Source organism: Chenopodium quinoa, unplaced genomic scaffold, assembly GCF_001683475.1.
Source record: "Chenopodium quinoa cultivar QQ74 unplaced genomic scaffold, ASM168347v1, whole genome shotgun sequence".
Taxonomy (NCBI): Eukaryota; Viridiplantae; Streptophyta; class Magnoliopsida; order Caryophyllales; family Amaranthaceae; genus Chenopodium; species Chenopodium quinoa.
Genome location: NW_018742372.1, coordinates 1743812 through 1766070, shown reverse-complemented (window position 1 = coordinate 1766070; position 22259 = coordinate 1743812). Strand labels below are relative to the sequence as shown.

The 22259-nt window shown below is 37.6% G+C and overlaps 1 long non-coding RNA gene across 1 annotated transcript; it reads right to left on the bottom strand.

The window, feature by feature from the left end:
- Positions 1-1620: 1620 nt before the first annotated feature.
- LOC110696836 lies at positions 1621-3988 on the bottom strand. Its single transcript, XR_002506403.1, has 3 exons — positions 3857-3988; positions 3179-3313; positions 1621-1982 (listed from the first exon to the last, which is right to left on the bottom strand). It is a non-coding gene; the product is annotated as an uncharacterized LOC110696836 (long non-coding RNA).
- Between the last annotated feature and the right edge of the window lie 18271 nt (positions 3989-22259).

The following is a 22259-nucleotide window of genomic DNA, read 5'->3' as shown; positions in this document are numbered from 1 at the left end:
TCGGGTCAACCCAAAAATGACCTGATATGACGTGATTTTTGTTTTGGGTCTAAATCAGGTTACCTTTACTTGAAAATGACCTGAAATGTGAAAGGAATGGTGTCCTTCCAACAATTGTATTATTCTGACAGAGGGTTCAGAATTATTAGAAAGCTTATTCTTCAGTAAGGTCAAGTGATCGGAATGCCTAGGTGGAGGCCGCTTCCGATCAGTAATATTAATGTGTAATTAATATTACAACTTAATCTTGACTGAACCCTTTGGGTCACACCCAATCGATTAAACCGATTCGAGACGACGAATTAATCCGAAGGATTAAATGAGTCGTTAGAGTATTACGAACAAAGACATTAGATATCGTGCTTAGAGCATCGAGACCGAGTGTCGCAAGTCGAGTCGAATTTAGAATTCGACGAGACGAGAAATCAAGCAAGCGACAAGTTTGAGCTAAGCCGTAGCCTCGCATTTGCCTAGCAATGCGAGTGCTAGGCTAGCTTAAGATGCCATGCGCATCACTAGGCATACCGCAAGCAAGCTAACAACTAGCGCATGCTAGCGTGCTAGTGTGCTGGGCCACGCACCCAGTCGCATCAACGCTAGCTCAAGCACAGCAGCAGCGCGCTATGCGTGCTGTGCTATGGTGATGTGTGCTAGAATAGTAGCCTCACGCATCGCAGCCTCTCACACACAGCCACACATCGCAACATCGCCTAGCATTGCAGCGTGCTATGTGCTGTGGTTGTGCATGCTTGCGTGCTGGGCATCGCAACATGCTATGTGCTAAGGCTAAGCATGCTTGTGTGCTAGGCAGCGTCTAGCATAAGCAACAGGTGTCAGGCAGTGCCTCGTATACGCTACGCATCAGCAGCAGTCCGCATTGCATGCATGGCTTGCTGGCTGCGTGCGCGCGTATGCAGGCTGGCTAGCCAGCCCAACCAAGGTGCTAGGCACCAGTTAGGCAGCCTTGGCAGCCAAGACAGGCAGGCTGCCAACTATGCGTGGGCTGCTCTTGAGTTTTGGTGGGGACCGATGCTTGGTGGCCTTGCTTGGGGAGCAAGGGGATTTTTGGTCCCCCCCCCCCTTTAGTGGCCTCACCTACCCTTGCTCACCCTTTGCCACTTGGATCTTGTTGATTGCATTACATTTTAATTTATTTTTGAGTAAAATAAATTGGTGGATAAATGCAATTTTCCCACATTGATGGGAGAACGGAGATCAAGTCTCCTTTCCCTATAAATACCCAAGTTTGGGTTTGGGAAAAACCACTTGAGTTGAACTCAATAAGGCATCTCCCTATAGGTGAGAAAACCTTTAAGTTCGTAATACTCTAGTCTTTTCTTGGTCTAGCCCTGACTAACCTTCGAGATAGAGGTCGTTCAGGTCAGGTCTCGAGGGTGGACTCCGTCGGAGGTTTTCGCGCTTGCGGAGCTAAGGCTTTGAAGTCCGAGCTCTATAGGAGTGAAGCATGCGTCGAGGGTAAGAATGTCATTTCCCTTTCTCTTTATTTTGTTGTTTAGTTATGTGATTAAATTCTTAGTTACTTTAATTAGTGAGCGGGTCTTGGATGGATTTCTCTTCCGCGTAGCGTTGGACGCTACGAAACCCAACAAAATGGACATGTTTTTTTTTAAAACCCAATATGTCTCAAATAACCCAACAACAATACAAGTATACAACATAACTACATAGGTTTGGTGTTTCAATCATTCAAAAGCTTCAAAAATCCAAATTAAACCACAAGTCTAAGTACCTAAATTATTATTACAAACCAAGTTTTCTTAACAAATCAGAAACTAAGTTCCCAAAGCTACCAAGTTCTAAAACATAAGTTCATTTAAAATGTTGTCAAATAATATTGGACGATGCAATAGGTTTTTTCCTTGAGTCAAGGTCGGGCAATGTATGTGGAGTGTCTTCCTTGTTTCCCACCTCAAGTTTCGTAATTGAACCACAAAGCATTTCCAATTGAGGTTCCATACAGTCTACAAAAAGAAAAAAAAAGTTTAAAGCAAGTTAAGATATATTATATGACATGTACTAATTAAAAGTAAGGTAGCAATGTAGCAAATTAAATAATTTACTACCTTCCCCAAAGGCCCAATCCCTTAGGCAAATAATAGCCTCCACCGTTTCTGGCTTTAATAAACTTCTAAAACAATCAAGTACCCGACTTTCGGTACTAAAAGCTGATTTGGGGGCCACAATAGACACGGGGACATCAAGGACATCCTTAGCCATTTGACCTTGTTGTAAAGTCCTACTAGATTGAAGTTCAACATGTGCAACACAACTTAAAAACCTTTGTTTTCTAGCTTGAGAACTCTTACAATACTTGACACTCTCTCTAATCTTACATACAACCCCATCAATCTCTTTTAAACCATCTTGAACAACTAAATTAAAAATGTGAGCTAACATGAAAAAAACTCCCACCACAAATCAAGTCAAGTACCCCCTTAAGATTTTTAGCAAAAACATCATTAGAAGAAGCATTATCTAATGTAATTGAAAAAATATTTTTTTGAATGCCCTATTCCTTTAACAACCCATACACATGATCACATAAATGAATTCCCGTAAGGGGAGAAGCAATGTAAGAGAAGTTCAGGATCTTGTTTTGCAAACACCAGTACTTATCAATGTAATGAGCCGTTAGTGAAATATAATGATCGGTTGCTATAGATTTCCAACAATCAGAAGTCAATGCAATTTTACTAGCACAAGAGCCCAACACCTTTTTCAATTTATCTATTTTTCCTCTTATACATCTTAAGCACATAAGATTCGATACTAGTTTCGAGTGACAACTTTAAAATCAGAATGCAAGTAATTGAAACATCTCCTAACACCCTTATATTCTACAATCTGAAATGGAAATTCATGCTCCACAATAGCAAGGCACGATAACTCACGAAAGTAATAAGCATCAAAGTTAGGAAATCGTTCCTTAAACTAGAAGATCTTTTCTCTAAAATCATTTGACTAACATCCCTAAAAGACCTTTTCTTACAATTTTTAAGATGACGATGAAGATTTCCAGTTCCATTCTTACTATCACCATTAAAACACAGACCACACTTTTTACATTTGCGAACTAGATTACCATTTTCATCAAGGTCATCTAAAAATTAAAAATGCACCCAAACATTAGAAGAAAGGCGACGTTGGCGTTTCTTACCAGTGAGCAAAGCAAGAGGTTTTTTAGGGCTAGTTTTGAGGCTTTTGCTGTTGGTCTTCCTTTGTCCTCCATGGTAGAATCGATTTCTTCCTCCTCTCCCGAAGAAAGTTCTTGAACATTGCCGGCCATTACCTTCTGCCAAAATATAATAACAGCTAAAACATGCAAAAACAGAAATAACCAACAAAAATTGGCAATAACAAACCATATAATAACATAAACAACAACATTTAACAACTTAAATAAACATTAACATTCGAAAATTAGCATGTGAAAAACAACATAAACAACAGAGATTCGAAAACAACATAGGGATTCGAAAATAAACAACACAAGAATTCCAAAATATATAACATAATAATCCAAAACATAATGAACAACATAAACAACAGTAATTCGAAAACAACATAAACAACATAAACCACACAAGAATTCGATTATTAACAACAAAATAATTCGAAAGTAAACAAAAATTAGCAAGTAATAAAACAAAAATAAACAATGATAAAACATGAAAATAAACAGAGGAACAACACATGAATTCAAACATAAACAACTGAGAAATTCGAAAATAAACAAAAATTAGCAAGTAATAAAATGAAAAATCAAAAGAAAATAAATATAGAAGCCAAATTCCTTGATTGATGAAGGAGAGGATTAGAGGAACGCGTTCCATACTCTCTTGGAGGACTAATGGAAAATGAGTGAACTCAGTGAAGGAGATCTGAGATTATGAGAGAGAAAGAGAAGACTGAGAAAGTGAGATGTGACACAATGACTTTTCAGATTTGAGAAAGAGAAAGTGAATGTAATATGATTTTAGGGTTTTTCTTTTTATATGGTGGCTTTTCTTTGGGCTTGGGCTTCGAATTCCGGTATTTTTAGGTTTTTTTTTTCTTATTTTTTTTATATAAGTATATTACTTTCGAGTTATCAGGTTCGGCTCGGGTTGACCTGACCTGATTTGACCCGAAAATATTTTCGTGTTAGATGGGTCTTTTTCGGGTTGAACATCTCAACCTTAACCTAACCCATTATTTATCAGGTCGGGTTCGTGTTGACCCATTTAAGTTTTCGGGTAAAAAATCTCAACCCAAACCCGCAATTTTTGGGTCGGGTTCGTTTCGAGTCAGTTTTTGCCAGCTCTATACTTAGTACTTCCTCCATATCTTTTTAGTTGACACGTTTCTTTAGTTAAATTTGCCAATGCAAAATTTCAACCATTAATATCTTTAATTACTGATAACCAAAAATTATAAAAAGTTGATATTTTAAAAATATATATCGTGACGAATCTAACAAGATATCACATAACTATATTTTTCATTACGTATAAAACACACAACACGGTCAAAGTGGAGTGAGTAAATAGTGCTAAAATCAAAACGTGTAAACTAAAAAAACAGAGGTAGTATATAATAACACAAACCAAAAATAAAACGTGTCCTTCTCTTTCTTCATTATACAAAAAATAAAAAAATAAAAAACTAACAAAAACTTATTTATAATTCATTATATGTATTTAAAATATATTTCATATCCCCTAACTAAATACAAAAACTATTTATGGGTGCATTTCAATTCTCATTCCATCCTTTTCCTTTGAAATTTTAAACTTTCATTTTGCTGAAGAAAAAACCATGTAATAAAGTAAAATAAAATAACAAAAACCTTTTTTTTCTTCTAATTTTACCATTAATTTTAATAGCACGTGCCTCCGATGGGCCTGGCTACAGTCATGAGCAAGATATTGCTATTGTAGCCTATTTCAGTAATTAACTGACTAATGAACATAGGTTTGAAAATATTTTCTTTGTTTTAACCCTTAATTCTTGTTATAATAGGTACTCCTTTCAAACTCCAGTAACTTAGAATATTAATGGTCAGTGTTGGCTATATGGGAAATTCAATGGGAATTGTGCCGGCTAGAGCCCTCTAAGTTGGAAACACAACCAGAAATAAACAAAGAATATTTAGCTAGACGTCACTTACACTTTGTTTGGATTGAAGGAAATGGAGGAAAAAGAAGGGAAGAGAAATGGAGGGATGGATTATCTTTCATTTGGATAACAAATAAGAAATGAATGGAATTGGAGGGGAGAGAAGTGAAAGGATTAAATTGTGAGAAATTAATCTCTCCAACAATGGAGAGATTTGGAAGGAAAACTCATCTTTCTTCCCTCCCCTTCCTTTCTTTTCCCTCCCCACCTCCCTCCCCTTCTTTTATTTCCCATTTCTTTATCCAAACACACCGTTAGGATTCTCAAAAGTTGCTCGTCTTTCGATGTTTCCTGTCTTAATCATATTTCCTACTTTAACCGTGTAATTCTTTATTCCAAAGTTAGCGACAGCAATATAAAACATGCATCCTAGATCAGGCAGGTTTTAACCATCCTTGGCTTTACAACAAACCCAAGAACACCTGAATGTACTAGTAGAGTGCCTCATCTAAAAAGACAGAAAATCCAAGTTAATCTTCATGATTGCTGAAGTTTGTCTATCTAAGGGCATTTTTGGTATTTCAACCTATTCAGTTGAGGATATGATTGTAAAATCCGCCTCCTAAGTTGGATTACTTCCCTTGACTGAGCATCCATGTAAAAATATGATTGCATAGTTGGACTACACGCCTTATATCACCCGTTAACAGCCGTTAGTGAACGAAAGTTTGAAAAAATTCCCCACTACTCCGAATTAAATTTTGCAAAATTCTTTCAGTAATTGGCATACACATGGCACAATTTGATTTGGAAAAAATGAGGCCTCCGATTTATGAAGACATCGGATTATTAAGTAAACATGTAATTTTACTTTGTTTATTTGTGTATTCAACATGTAAATAAATATTGTAAGTAGGTAAAGTAGAATTTAAAATTTATAGTGTAAATTAGGAGTATGGAAGTTTAATTTGTGAATTGTTATATTAGCCCCGTCTATAAAATTTAAATTTTACCTTGTCATGTTTATAACATGTCTATAATTTGAAGAGAATTTTGATAGGTAATGTTACGGATAAGTGTAATTGTAGATCTCTGGAATTGGAAATACAATTGTTCACAACACAATTGATTTACATCTGGACTATTGAAATATTGTGTATGTGTTATGTAGGATGTTTTTCAGCTCCTTTACAATAGAAGTAGATCTAGGCGTACACGATATTTGCTTTAAGATATGGTACGAAATAAATCTTTGAGGATACGACCTCCCAAATGTAGATGGTGATTTGAAAAAAAATAATCAAGCAGTTGATTAATAGATAAACACTTTGGTTTTCATATTTTTTTTATGCAAAATTACATTAAAATAGAAATTGTACTTTAATTTCACTTTTATTAATTCGTGCTTTAAGATAATTCGTGTACTATGTGTTAATGACTTATAGAACATGTCTTTGAATGCTATGGTTTTTGTTTTGACTTGTTCCATTTGATATGAGATAATTTACCAAAGGAAGCAGCCCATATCCAGGATATTAGTTAGTTGTAAATATAATAAATCTAGCTAACAAATAAATGGTTAGGCCCAAGCTCACTCAAGACACTGTTACAGAATAAGTTTAGGGCGTTTAGTGAGAGGCCCAATGACACAAACTGTAGGATATTATATACCAAAAATGACAAGTACATATTAGGGATAACAAGTCTTTAAAAATTATATGACATTTATTTGTATAATAATACCACATAATATGATAACATAAACATATATAAACAATTGACGTAAAGAAATAATATATTATGAAAATTTGTGTCATAAAAGATTTAATTAAGAAAATAAAGAGATAAAGAAGATATTGATTGATAGGTAGATTAAATTATGTTTTGTTTGGGAAACAATTAGTTTCTGTCGGTAATTAGTGTTTGGGTTAATTTGTATGTTCTTTTGGAGACTATATTAAGAAATAAAAGTTTAAGATAAACAAAAACATAATGCCTCTTTCTATTTAAAATTTACAATTTTTGACATTATTATTCTCCTTTTGATGAGTTGTCGAAATCATATTTAACTTTTCTTTTTGTACTCTTAACATTGATATTCTCATTTTGTATATTTTTACTTATTTCCATGTACTTTATGTTTCTCGCTATCTCTCTCACCCCAAATGCACACATGTACTTCTAATCATTAGTTTTAAAAAATAATCAATTTTCTTAGTTCTGGCGTAAAAACCCAAAGAAGCATTGTATTACGACTTTTGTTATGAGACGGAGGAAGTACTAATTATAAATTACTTCTTTTTAGGTCTTGTTGCACATTACTTTTCAATAAAATATTAAACTCGGTCCACAATATAGGATTTGTAATTTTACATATATCATGTAAGTTCAATCATCTACAATAATCACCTACTTCTTTTTAGGTCTTGTAGCACATTACTTTTCAATAAAATATTAAACTCGACATATATCATGTAACTTCAATCATACAATCACCTACTTCTTTTTAGGTCTTGTTGCAAATAGTCATTGAATATTGTATTATTGTATGTGAGTTTATATACAAAAGTATATGGTGTAGTGCGTATTTCATAGAATTATTGATAAATTGTTAAAAACACGTATTCCTCTGTACAATTCTTAACTTTTTTCCTATTATCCAACAAATAGCGAAGTAAGTGTGTGCTTCCCTTGCATTTTCAATTATTAGGTAAATCGAGAAAATAATTTTATCATATAATTATTGCAACAAACGTATTCAACAACTCCAACTACTAATTTGTGTTCGTGTTTAAATAAGTGTCATTTCTTTGTTTTCCAATACCTTACATTGAATATTATATTTACCAATCATTGTCCTCCTCATACCCTCCACGCAAATCAAAAAGTAATATGTATATATGAAATTTTCTCTCACAATATCTTAGTTTCAATATACTATGAAAGCCAGTTGATTTATTTTATTTGACAATAATTTTACTACCACATAATTTTTTAAATTCAATCACACAGAAATTAAGATATAATTTATCTGTCGGTTAAATTGTAATACTATTTAAAAATGGGAGGGAGTTAAAATTGATTATGTTATTACAAAACTATGATGTACCTACCTGCATTAAATGATTTACACTTATATTTAACTTTAATTTTTTCTTGTTGACCAGGAAATGTGGTGAACGTTGAAGAATTACATCTATATATATCGGGTAAGTAGCGGAAGGTTTCAATACTATCAATCTCCTTTCCTCTTTTAATTTTATTTATATCTTCCAATTGTCTTTACCTCTCCTACTTGTTTCAATCTATGATTGCAATGGCTAGACGTGCAAGAACAAGAAGTGGAAATGTAGGTCTTTTGTTTTTCAATCCACCATTCGGGCTTGTATCTAAGATGGATTTCACATCATTTCAATACATTTTCAAAAATCCTAATGAACCAACTGGTTTCATAGTACTTTCAATGGAAACAATAGCTTATTTGATTCTTAATCCTTTAAACCTTAGTTATAACGATACACTAAACAACCTTTTTATGAGGCCAATTGATGGAAATGGTTTACCACAACCCGCTCATTCACCCAACTATCACGACATATACCCAATACGTTGTGAATTTCACATGTTTTTTGAGGTGGTGTCTTGGATACCAACAATTCAACCCAAACAATTTAGTTCTGTAGACACCTAATTGTGTCTCCCCAAAAACCAAACCCAGTGATGAGTACCTTTCACGTCTTTGATTATCGAGTCAGGTGAAGAGTTGAAGAATCTCGAGGATTCCCTTTAGCCTTGACCAATTCTAACCTTTCCTTAAATGTTTTAATTCAAAATCATTCATTTCGTGTCCTTAAAATCATTCATTTTGTGTCCTCTTTCTAAAATCGTCCAAATAGATTATTTTGGTCCATAATCCTGGTCCAATAGTTTTTTAGTTGGATGGGGCTTGAAGGAGCTTTCCAACGATATTTTATAAGCCCAAATCCGAGTTATAACAAAGAAGTTATGGCCAAAATACTAAACCAAGTCCAAATCGAGCCTTATATACGACCCAATGACCGTGTGGAGGGTCCATTAATCTTACCTCATTCCTAGATCCATTAGGATTTACTATGAGCTTCTAGAATCCTCTAGTAGGTTCTAATTTATCCTGTTTTTGAAAAGATAAAAAACTTATGAATTTTACATCGGATAAAACACTTGTTTTTCAATGATTTTAATTCTGATAAAATTAAAAAATACGTACGGAAATTCGATTAACCCAATTTGATTGGAAGTCGGATTCTGTACGAATTCTACATCTTCCAAAAACCATCGTTGAGCGATACGACCATCGCGGCGCGATAAGCCTGTCGCGCCGCAATAATGCTATCGCGCCGCGGTGGAACCTATTTTACTCCGAGTCGAATTATGACTCTTTTTCTGAACTTCGACCCTCTTTTTTCTTATAAATAAAGGTCCTTTCACACCGTTTTTAGTCATAAACAAGCTTGATCACCAAGAATCATCATCTAATCCCCTCTCTCTAAACCAAAAGCTTATTCTCTCTTTCTTTCTTTCTTTCTAGCCTTAGTCTTAGCCTAAACACATCCTTGATACTTTTCACAAGCATACACCATACCTCCTTCACGAGTTTCGAATACTCCAAGCCAAGCTCAAAGTTGCCTTCGACCTCGACGTGAAAGGTTGATAGTTTTGAAGGTTTGGTCCCAAACCTATTCTTCAATTATTATTTGATTTATTTTGTTTGTTTGTTTAATCTTTCTTGAAGTTACTAACGTGTGTATTGTTTTGATTGAAAGTAATGCGAGCCATCAAAGTAGGTAATTATTTGATTACTTAATTATTCTTTTAATTCTTAATATCATGTTAGGATGTTATTTTGATTCCTAGTATCATGATTAGGGTGTTAACTGATATTTCTAATATCATGTTTCCAGTATCATGTTTGGGATAAAGCTTTGATCTATGTTATAAGTGACATGTTAGGGTTTGTTATTAATCTGTTTAGTATCATTCCTAGGATCTTACTATTTATTATGATGATGATGATTGTTGTGTCAATAATCATGTATTGCTTGATTACGTTGCTTTATTGTTATTGCTTGATCATGCCCCTTCTTGCAGGTTTAAAGAGAATTTGTACTTGAAATCACGTCTAATACGATAATTAATAATTTATTTTAGGCTTAGTATGATTTTAATTCAAGTGAACGCCAATATTAGATTTATTTGAGCATTAATAATCAACCAACATAGATTAAATAGGTTTAGGATTAATTTGGTGTATGTATGTTGATTTGAAAGCGCACATGAATATCATAAGGATTATGTAGAGGCCGATTTTGGGCGGGTTCAATCTCTTTTAGGTTGGATTCGTACCATCATCCCCGAATATCAAGGTATGGTTCTGGACCACTATAGAGTTAGTGATCTCCGTGATCGTGAATGAGGTGTAACCTTCACACTCGTGAACGGTTTACAAGTTCCTAAAACTTGTTGGAGACTCTTTTATCTCTAGATTCTTTCCCTTTGGACGCTACCATGCTTAAATGCATGATCATAGTGGGGCTTAAAGTTGATGTTTGAATTATTCCCAACAGTTTTTTAGCGACTCCACTGGGGAGGATTTCTAATTTTGATTCCTAAAAGTTATTTTGGCAATTGACTTTAGAATGAGTGGATGAGACTTGAAAGATTTTAGATATTCATGAACATAATTTTGATTAACATTGTGGCATAAGCATAAAAGGTCCACATTGGAAAGACCATCCGAAATGCATAAAAAACATAGGATTTTTACATGTAGGAAAGGCAAAAAATATCTTTCACAACTAGAATCGAAAAGATACTACGAAAATCAGAAAATCCGTAAAACACAGAAAACTGTCGTGATGCACAGGAACTGTTACGAGATGACAGGATCCATCGCCACGCGACATCTTTATCGCGACACGATAAAGGTGTCGTTGCGCGATAGCTCCTGTTTTCTCACTCCAAGTTCTCGTGACATCGAGCCAGGAGTTTGCCATCTTGTTTTGAATGATTCTAGTACTATCTCGCCGATTCTACTTCCTAATTGAGTTTTTTTTACTGGTCTGAACCGATATATGTTCTACATATGGTCTTAGCCCCCGGGAATTCACGCTCCATCTACCCAATCGAACGCTCAGTACAACGACGGGTACATCCGAGTTTGTGAATTCACTTAACCCTAGAAGCAAGTCTAACTTACGTGGTCCCATCCTGCCAACCCTTTCAAAGGTAAGACTTCCGCGCGATGCATCCAAACTCATAACCATGGACCCTCATTGGACTACCATAATCCTTGAACTTTAAAGAACTAGAGCTATAGTTAGGTTGCAAACTCATTGCATCATGTTGTGACTACTTAACTACTTGTGCATTCCTTACTTGTACATATCTTACTTGTTATTAAACTAACCTCTTATGTTGACTTGTATTTGTAAATAAATTCTAAACAAACGAATCATTGAATAAAAGGACTTTGCTTAATTAATTGGTTAATTAATTTTAATATACTTGACTTAGTGAGACTATAGGCTTATACTTTCGAAAGAATTCCTGAAAACAAATTAAACTAATGCTCCATTTTTGGCGCGAAAGTTTGGTTTCTGCAGCAGAACGCTAGCTTTATCGCGACGCAATAGTCATATCGCGCCGCGATGGAGACAGCGCGCCACGACGCTTCCATTGCCACGCGATGGTTCGGTCATCACTTTCCAAGTCTTCACGTCGAGTCTAAATTTCATGATTAAATAATTTGATGTTTAACCGAGGTCCTAACCTAGTCCTTCTTTGAGTCTAATAATATATTTAGTCCATGGTCATTACACGAGTCTTGAGCGTATCACTTTCACTCATGAGTCAATTCACACACTTTGCACATACCTTTTTCACACCATGACCATGTTTTAGGTCCATTCATGAGTCTTCCTTTCCATCATTCGAGTTAAGGGTTCATCCTATTCCAGGATTTTTTTTCATATCCTTCCACATTTACATACTTTCCTTGCACACATATACCATTCTACATATTTTCCTTCTACATCACCTTCCATACATCACATACCTTACCATAAATACACCTTCCTTCACATACTTTCCTCTCTCATGCTTCCCCATACATACCATTCCCCTCATACACTGTGATCTTTTCCCATCTATGCATGTTGAATTGAGTTTGAGTCAAGTCATTAAAAAAGTCAATGGTTTAATTTTACAGCACTTGGTCAAGGAAAGAAGGGCGTTTAATTAAGGACAACACTTTCGTTCAAGTACTACTCTTTGATAAACCGATTCAACGCAGAAAAAAATTGTAATAATGGCCAGTCAAAAAGAAGTCGACCAACTTAAAGAGGCTGTGAATGGACATGCTGAGATGCTCAAGGGGCTCACCACTCGGGTCAAAGATCCTAACAAGAAAGTACCCATTAAAACCATTAAGCAGATCGAGGATAGCTTGAGTCAAATTTCCAATGACTACAAGTACTTTGGAATAATTTCTAAGGGAGTCTTAGTGGATAAAGAGCTTCTTCCGCAGAATTTCTCTACCAACTAGTATGCCACTTGGGATTTTATTACACATGCTTTTATTGATAGATACAAATGTAATATTCAAGTGGAAACTGCTAATAAGGAACTTGAAATTCTTAAGCAAAAAGAGAGTGAAGGTTTTACTGCATTTTATAATAAATAGAAGGAAACTTCGGCTAGGATGATCGAAGTTCCAAGTGAGAAAGACTCTATAAGGATGTTCATCAAGAACCTCCAAGAGAAGTACCAAAAACATTTGAAATATCAATGCAACCTAAATACTTTCAAAGCTTTCTATAACATAGGCATTGAAATTAAGGATGACCATGCAAAATTGAAAGCTACTAACAATTGTAACAAGAGTGGCTGGAAAAAAAAGAAGAACGACGATCCTTCTTCTTCCGAAAAAACCCACTCTAGTAACAATGTTAGCACCTTTAACCTCAATGATGTCTTAGAAATGGATAATTAAGGTCCGAGAAGGCAACTTAGGAAGAATTTCACCCCTATTAGGATGAGCTATGAAACCACCTTTGATTGACTACATGCCAAGAGACTCATCTGTCCCATTGGACCTATGCAGGATCCTCCACCTAAAAGGAGAACATCCAAGTGGAACCTAGATGCACACGGCAAGTACCATCAAGGTAGGGGTCATATTATTGAGAGTTGTTGGAAGCTAAAAGAGGCCATTCAATATTTGATCGATAATAACAAGCTTCTCATTCCCCCTGCCGACAAGAAGACCGAATGATAATGTGACAAGGCACAAGGTGCTACATCTTTAGGATTTTCATTATTTTTTCTTTATTATTTTTAATTTTTCTTTTCCCTTAATAAGTCTAGCATAGACACCCTTCATCATTTCTTAGATTTATTTCTTAGAGTTTGTTTTTTCACCCTTTCCATTTCAATAACATGCACATTTTCTTTCCTTGCATATGATCATTGCATTGCATTTAAAAAAAAACAAATAAATAAATCTTGTTGAACTAAGCATAAGGTATACTAATGATTTGAGGCACCCCTTGCAGCCATATCATATCACCTTCACCCTTTCAATTACATGATTCACTTTTGACAACACACTTTGAGTCACGTCTAACGATTGACCTTTCTTTTTTCAACCCTCATATACCTAACCCTAGGATGCGATGGTTTGCGACTTATGAGGTTTTCAAAGAAAAAACTTGAGTGATTTTTACAAAAATTAAAAAGTTCAAAAGGCAACAAAAGTGTGCAAAAGGATAAGTGTTCCAATGTCTTTGATATGAACACGTCTCAGATTGCATCTCTTGTCAAGTGCTCGACACCTTACCTGAGAAACATGAATGCCAAGTGAGTGATAGACTGCATGATCGGGATTGCCCACACTTATCCGAAGAAAATTCAAATAAAAATTTCAAATGCAAAAACAAATAAAAGAGCGTTCAAAAATGAGAAATCTCAAGCACATAAATACCAAGATTCAAATGCAAGGTTGCACACCTTGGGGGTTTATTCTGGGTCTTGAGTCTTTATCCCTTCTTCTTTAAACCTTTAGCCTAACCGCGTTACAACGCTTGAAAGATCTCTTTGAGGTATACACACACTTGTGCGAGGTTTGGCTAAAGCTACGTTCGGCATGATTCCTAACGGATATGTAGGCAACCTTACATTAGGGTGCGTCTGCATTCACTCATATTCACATCATGATCATATCAAGAATCTCCAATGCTCATCCCTATCCATTTAGAGCTAGACTTGGGGGCTTGATCCCTACTTTATTATCCCACCCAGCCTAAGAGTCACCATCATTTGACTCTTTTCAAAATATTTTCTCCATACCCTTAGCCTTTCCAGCCTAACCTTAATGTCACCTTCACACACATCACACATACATAGCCAAATAATCCTTCCCTTAGGAACCCTTTTTCATGAAATCTTGATAAAACCTCGAAGCATGCCTTGTCATCTTAGAATCACTCATTATCATAATCATCATTGCATCACAAAGTATGAAGTACTTAGCCTCTGCACCTAAGTTACCCAAATACTTTCATTATCGAGCCATCATCGATTGAGATAGTCTAGGATGTTACAATCCTTGCACATGAGATACACCAATTAATGCATACACTTGATTAAGCTCATACAACATGCATCATTACTCTATTCATTCTTTTCATTTCTTCTTTCCTCAATATAATAACAGGCGGCTTTGCTGGAGGCGGCCCAACAATCCGGGGTAACAAGGACTATATCAGACGGCTCGACGTCAACTCGATCGATGGGGGGCAGGCGTCCAAGGACTCCTTTCCCGAAGTTGTAATTACTGAGGATGACAGGAGCAAAGTCAAGAGGCCGCATGATGACCCTATTGTCATTGAATGCAAAGTGGCCAACCAAAGAGTTAGCCGGATCTTCATTGACACTGGAAGTTCGTCTGATCTCATCAGTCACAAGTGCCTGGATAAGCTTAGGTACAAGCCTGAGAGCATGCACAAGGTCTCTCATACCTTAGTGGGATTTGGGGGTGGAGTTGTGCACCCGGTAGGCCGAATAGACTTACCTATTCGGCTGGGAGAAAAGGGCGAGGGATGCCACTTGGAGGTCCGGTTCTTAGTTGTTGAATAGATGACCGCCTATAACATGATTTTGGGTCGTCCCACCCTAAATGAATCCAAAGCTATTATCATCCCTTCTCTTATGCTTCTCAAGCTTGAAAGGGATGATGGAACAGTCGGCTCCCTAAGGGGAGACCAAAAGTTGGTCGGGGAGTATTATCTCTCTGATGTCAAAACCACTGTGGTCGTAGCCAACCCCAGTGGAGAAACTACTGACCTTGACCAAGTGAAGGAAGCCGTGCTTGCTGCCACTACAGCTGGCAACAAGAGAAAGGTCAGCCAAATGGTGGCCGAGAAAATGACAAGAAATAGCAATCATTGACCGATGAACGGGCGGAATAACTCCGTCCCCAGCCGGCTGGTGAACACATGGACATCGTTGTGTAAAATACCAAGATTACATCTTCCAATATGAAGATTAATCAAATTTTACTCACAAGTAATTGAACTTGATGGATTTTAATCAACCAAACATGAAAAATCCAAACTTTGTTCAACATGGAATTTAGGGTTAGGGTTCTAATCATTTAAACCTTTAAAGATTAGAACTTTAACATTATAGGAACTTAAAATTACAAGATCACAACAAGCTTTCACATTTTATTGCAATTTATTTGCAAAATTTGTGAAAAACAAGATTATGTGAAAAAGGGTATTTCAACTTAAGCACTAATAAAAACTCCATTATTATGCTTAAGGATATTTTAAAACCAGTAGATTAGTGATGCAAATTTGCATATAATCTAACCTTGTAATGCTTGCATTAATCAAGGCTTAAAAGAATTAAAATTTTCATTGAAAAACGAAAAACCCCATAATTAATGGGTTTCTGGTTCGAATTTGGCTTATGGACAGCTCTAAAAAGGTTGAATCTATTCCAGAATGTCGATTCCACCCAAAAATCACTATTTTTGAGCCAAAATGTAGGTTCGACAGCCAAATCGAGAATAAAATCGAGTTTTAAAATTAATTTAAACGAGCATCTAATCTAATTAGAAGAACATGAACTAGAAAAATAAATTCTTTTAAAAACTCCTTAATTAAAAATAATTGCAAAAATTAAAAGGAGCGTGGCTCCGATACCGCTGTAGGGTTTCGTAGTGACCCGACACTACGCGAAAGGAAACCCACCAAGACCCGCCCCTTAATTAAAACAATTAACAAGCATATTAAACTTAATCAAACAAGATTAAGAACAAGAATTATACCTTTGTCGTGTGCTTCGCTCCCAAAGAGCACTTACTTCAAAATCCTGAAAACACGAGATCTCCGACGGATCGTACCCTCGACCCTACCCGAGCGTCCTAAGTCTTGAAGGTTAGTCAAGACCCGAACAAAATAACTATGAGTTTTACGAATCAAAGATTTACTCTTAATTAGAGTTGCCTTTTAATTCCACTCAAGGTTGTTCATTCCCAAATACCCAAGCTTGGTATTTATAAGGAATTGAACCCTTGATTTTTCATCCTCCACCAATGTGGGAGTGTTGAATATCAATGATTTATTTAATTTCCAAATTAAATAAATAATCAAGTAAATCACATTGCGACAAGTGGCATGATCACATGCAAAAGAGTGGTGGCCAAGGTTAGGTGGGGGACCATATGCCTTGCTCCCCAAGGCCTTGATTTGGTCCCCACATCCATGCGCAAAACTGGGTCAAGGAAGGCTAGCTGGCTGCCAGCTAGGTTGCTTGCTAGGGCTGCCAGCTAATACTGCCTTGCTGCCCAGCACCCCAGCCATCCAGTGCGTGCTGGTGCTGGTGCTGTGTGCTGGCGCTGGTGCGTGCTGGTGTTATGCGCTGGTGCGTGCTGGCGCTAGTGCTATTCCTCGCATCTCTCTCAGTATCTCTCGCACCATCGCTAGCATGGCCAGCATGCGTGCTGCTAGCGAGCCACGCATGCTAGCCCCCTTTTCCTCGTATCATGCGCACTGGCTTTACACCATGCACCACGCATCGCACCACGCATAACGCACTGTCCTCGCATCAGCCTCGCACCACACGCATGCTACTGCTGCTATGCCTTCCTCGCATACGCACACGCACTTAGGGCCTACCATGGTGATGTGCTTGTGCGAGGGGCCTGCGATGGTGCCAAGCACCCAGGCACGCATGTTGCGATGCAGTGCCATGCGAAGGCACGCATGTGCGCAGCCATGCTTGTTGTGTTGGTGCGATAGGATACGACACAAGCACACGCACACGCGCACTGGCCTAGCCATGCGATGGTGCTGTGCTTGTGTTGTGATGATGCGGTGGGCTGCCTAGTGCTTACGATGGTCAGCGATGGTGCCTAGGCATCATGATAGGGCTCCGATAGCGCCTAGGCATGATGTTAGGGCTACGATGGTGCGCCTAGCACACCTAGTGTGCTTAGGCTTGCGCCTAGCCATGCTAGGTGCATGCTAGCTCGAACTAGCCTAGCATCCACATGGCTAGGCCAGTGTGTTGCTAGGGCTATGTTCATGCTTGTCGCTTTGTGATTTTGCGACGCTCGGTCTCGACGCCCTAGGCTCGATTTCCGACGTCTGTATTCATAAAACTCTGTCGACTCATTAAATCCTTTCGGATTAATTCGTCGTCTCGGATCGAAGATTCGATTGGGTTTGACCCGAAGGGTTTAGTTAAGATTAAGCTGTAATATCAATTGTACCTCGATATTACTGATCGGAAACGGCCTCCACCTAGGCATTCTGATCACTTGATCTTACTGAAGAATTAGCTCTGTAATAATTCTGAACCCTCTATCGGAAGAACACACTTGTTGGAACGACACCATTCCTTTCAATCTCCCACTTGTCCTTCCGAACAAGTGTGCATACAGTGTATAGCCCATTTCCTATGTCACATAATGTTTCTTCATGAACTATAAGGTAAGATTCTTTGTCATCCTTATTACGTTCAGAAATCTTTCTCGATCTTCGAGTTCGACTATCAATAAGCAGATGATTTCTAAAATCCATCTGAGCACGGCCATGCATTTTCACAGTCTCGCTTTTCGAGCGTCCTTGTAAACAACAAAACATGTTCCCTATTATTAGTAGGGGGACAATCCAAATCTTGTATTTTAAGTTCCTCTTACTAAGAGGACAAAGTCTCCTGAGTGTTCCCGTTATGATCCCCAGTTACGACAGACGTTAGGAACATCAAAGAGACTAGTACTCAAACAAGAAAACTTCACAATACTCATGGTCGGAGGAAACAAGTTCCGATAGTCATAATGAGAAATGTACTTATGACAATTTTTATATTTCTTAAAGTACTCTCATAGGTCTTATCCAGTACAGTTCCAAACTGCGCATGTGCAAATGATTTATGACCGTCAAGTCCTCGCAGCACAAGAAACAGTGCTGTAAATCATACTACACACTAATCTATGGCGGTCATCAATCGTCCATCCGTTAGATGACCTCGATTAGGGACAATTTTCGATTTAAATATTCAATGTTCACTTAACAGGTGTTTCTTTATCCAAGACATGGTCTTGATACCCTGTTTTGAATATTTCCGCAAATCAAATGGACTCATTATTTAATTCTAAACCACAATTAAATAGTAATGGAGTGAATGATAATTTTGCACAAAATTAATTACTCCATTAATGAATGGTTTTAATACAGTGTCTTACATTAAATATCCTATTTAATTAAAACACATGTACAAGGAATTTCAAAGCCAGTCTCCAACATGCTTAATTCCCATCGCCTCAATGTGCTTGTTGTGTTTCACCTGAGGCAGCGGTTTAGTCAAGGGATCGGCCACATTATTATCTGTGCCAATCTTACGAATTCTGATTTCACCTTCGGATTTCCATTCCCTTATCATGTGAAATCGCCTTTGCACGTGTTTGACCTTCTGGTATTCTCTGGGCTCCCTGGCCTGAGCGATAGCTCCATTGTTATCACAATAGAGGTCTATCGACCCCTTGTTCGAGGGTACAACACCAAGTTCGCTAATGAACTTGCGAATCCAAACAGCTTCCTTGGCTGCTTCTAAAGCGGCCAAGTACTCGGCTTCAGTTGTAGAGTCTGTAGTGGTGCTCTGTTTGGCACTCTTCAATCTAAACGCTCCTCCATTCAGACAGAATATATACCCCGACTGTGACTTGAAGTCGTCTCTGTCAGTCTAGAAGCTAGCGTCGGTGTAACCTTCAACAACCTGTTCTTTATGGCCTCCATACACCAGGAATTTATCCTTGTTCCTTTTCAGGTACTTAAGGATGTTCTTGGTCGCAGTCCAATGTGCCTCTCCTAGGTTTGATTGGTATCGGCTCGTTGCACTCAGGGCATACGATGCATCTGGCCTTGTACATATCATGGCATACATGATCGATCCGATTAGCGAAGCATTCATTCTTTCTCGCTCAACAGGTGTTTGTGGACACTGTTTCTTGCTGATAGTTATGCCATGGGACATGCGTAAATACCCTCTCTTAGCATTCTTCCATGTGGAATCGAGCCAGTACCTTATCAATGTAAGTACTCTGGCTTAATCCAATCATCCTCTTAGATCTATCTCTGTAGATCTTGATGCCCAATATGTATTGTGCCTCTCCTAAGTCCTTCATTGAAAATCACTTTCCCAACCAACCCTTTACGGACTCCAATAATTTTGTGCTGTTTCCAATGAGAAGTATGTCATCGACATACAGGACTAGGAATGCAATATCACTCCCACTGACCTTCTTCTATACACAAGATTCATTTGGATTCTTGATAAAACCAAACTTGCTAATGGCTTCATCAAAAATCGCAGATTCCAACTTCTCCTAGCTTGCTTTAGTCTATAAATGGACTTCTTCAGCTTGCAAACCTTTCCAGCGTTGCCTGGATCGACAAAACCTTCTGGCTGTGTCATATACACAGTTTCTTCCAAAATTCCATTAAGGAAGGCGGTTTTGACATCCATTTTCTATATTTCATAATGGTAATACGTTGCAATCGCTAGGATGATCTAGATGGATTTTTGCATTGCGACTGGTGAAAAATTTCATCATAGTCAATCCCATGGATTTGTCTATAACCTTTTGCCACCAGTCTAGCTCTGTATATCGATACATTTCCATCCTTGTCTGTCTTCACTTTAAAGATCCATTTGCAACCAATGGGTGTATAACCCTCGGGCAAATTCACCAAGTTCCAGACTTGATTTTCAGACATGGAGTCCATCTCGGATTTCATGGTCTCTTGCCATTTTTCAGAGTCGAGGCTCGTCATAGCTTGCTTGTATGTCGCCGTCTCATCACCATCCATGACTAGGATGTTCTGATCATCGGTTAAGACGATACTGAAGTATATCTCTGGTTGAGATCTTTACCGTTGCGACCTATGAAGGGTAATCGGTTAAGCTTTTTCATTGCCAGTTTGATTATGACCAATCTTCTTAGATGCTTCCAAAGCATCTTGATTGTCAGTTTTATCAGGTTGACATTGTTGCTCGTCCTCTCGAACTTCGTCGAGTTCGATTTTCCTCCCACTTGTCATTTTGGAAAGGTGTTCCTTCTCCAAAAAGACACCATCACGAGCAACAAATACTTTGTTCTCGGATTTATTGTAGAAGTAATACCCTTTGGTTTCTTTTGGATATCCCACAAAGAAACACTTATCCGATTTGGGGTGAAGTTTGTCCGAAATTAATCGCTTGACATATGTTTCGCATCCCCAAATCTTGAGAAAAGACAACCTAGGAGGTTTCTTAGTCCATAATTCATATGGAGTCTTTTCAACAACTTTTGACGGAGCTCTATTCAGTGTTAGTGCTGCAGTTTGTAGCGCATGTCCCCAGAAGGAGATAGGAAGTTAACTAAGACCCATCATTGATCGAACCATGTCTAACAAGGTTCGATTCCTTCGTTCGAACACTCCGTTCCATTGAGGAGTTCCGGGAGGTGTCAACTCTGAAAGAATGCCATTTTCTTTCAAGTGATCGTCGAATTCATGGCTCAAATATTCGCCACCTCGATCCAATCGAAGTGCTTTAATGTTCTTGCCAAGTTGATTTTCAACTTCTTTCTGAAATTTTTTGAATTTCTCAAAAGATTCAGATTTATTCGACATTAAGTAGATATAGCCATATCTATTATAATTGTCGGTGAAAGTGATGAAATATCGGTAACCTTGTCTTGCGAGTGTGCTCATTGGTCCACATACATCCGTGTGTATTAGACCTAATAAGTCACTTGCCCTTTCTCCCAACTTGGAGAATGGCTATTTTATCATCTTGCCTAATAAGAATCCTTCGCAATTTTCAAACGACTCTAAGTCGAATGAGTCAAGAACACCTTCTTGAAGAAGTTTCTTGATGCACTTGATGTAAATATGGCCAAGACGACAATGCCACAAGTAGGTTTGATTCAACTCGATGGTCTTAGTTCATTTGGTATCAATCCTATTTTCTTTGAGTAAAGCATGCAATTTAATTTGATCATATGTTTGAAAGATAATCTTTGAAACAACTATGTTAGAAGTCTTTCATTTTAACCATCTTGGTGTCCAACACCATTGATCAAAATATTGTTCAAAAGCATGACAAAACTGGGATTAGTTTTAATAACATCTCAAAGACAAAATGGTGCATGCAAGCACGATCAAAAAACCATCTTCGTCGTCTTCTTGTTCTTGCACCAACACTTGATAAGCTTCTAACTTGGTTCCTGAAAAGGCAACATAAAGTGAGTCATACTTGGTATCCAATACCTTATGATAAGCTTAATTCACAAGTGTTTAGGAAGATACCTGAGGTAGTCGGAATGTTCCCCTCTTCCTTGAAGAGCATGCATTCTCTCTTGTAGTGGCCTTGCATGCCATAAAGGAAGCATCTCATCTTTGCCTTGATCTTCTTGAACTCCTTCTTCTTAGCTCTCAAGGGCCTTTTGGTCATTCCATAGGCGGTGGCTTGGCTAAGAAGTTGCACCACCTCCTTGAGGGAGTGTGTCTCCTTTCCCGCAGCGATAAGCACTCTAAGTGCATCATAGCCCG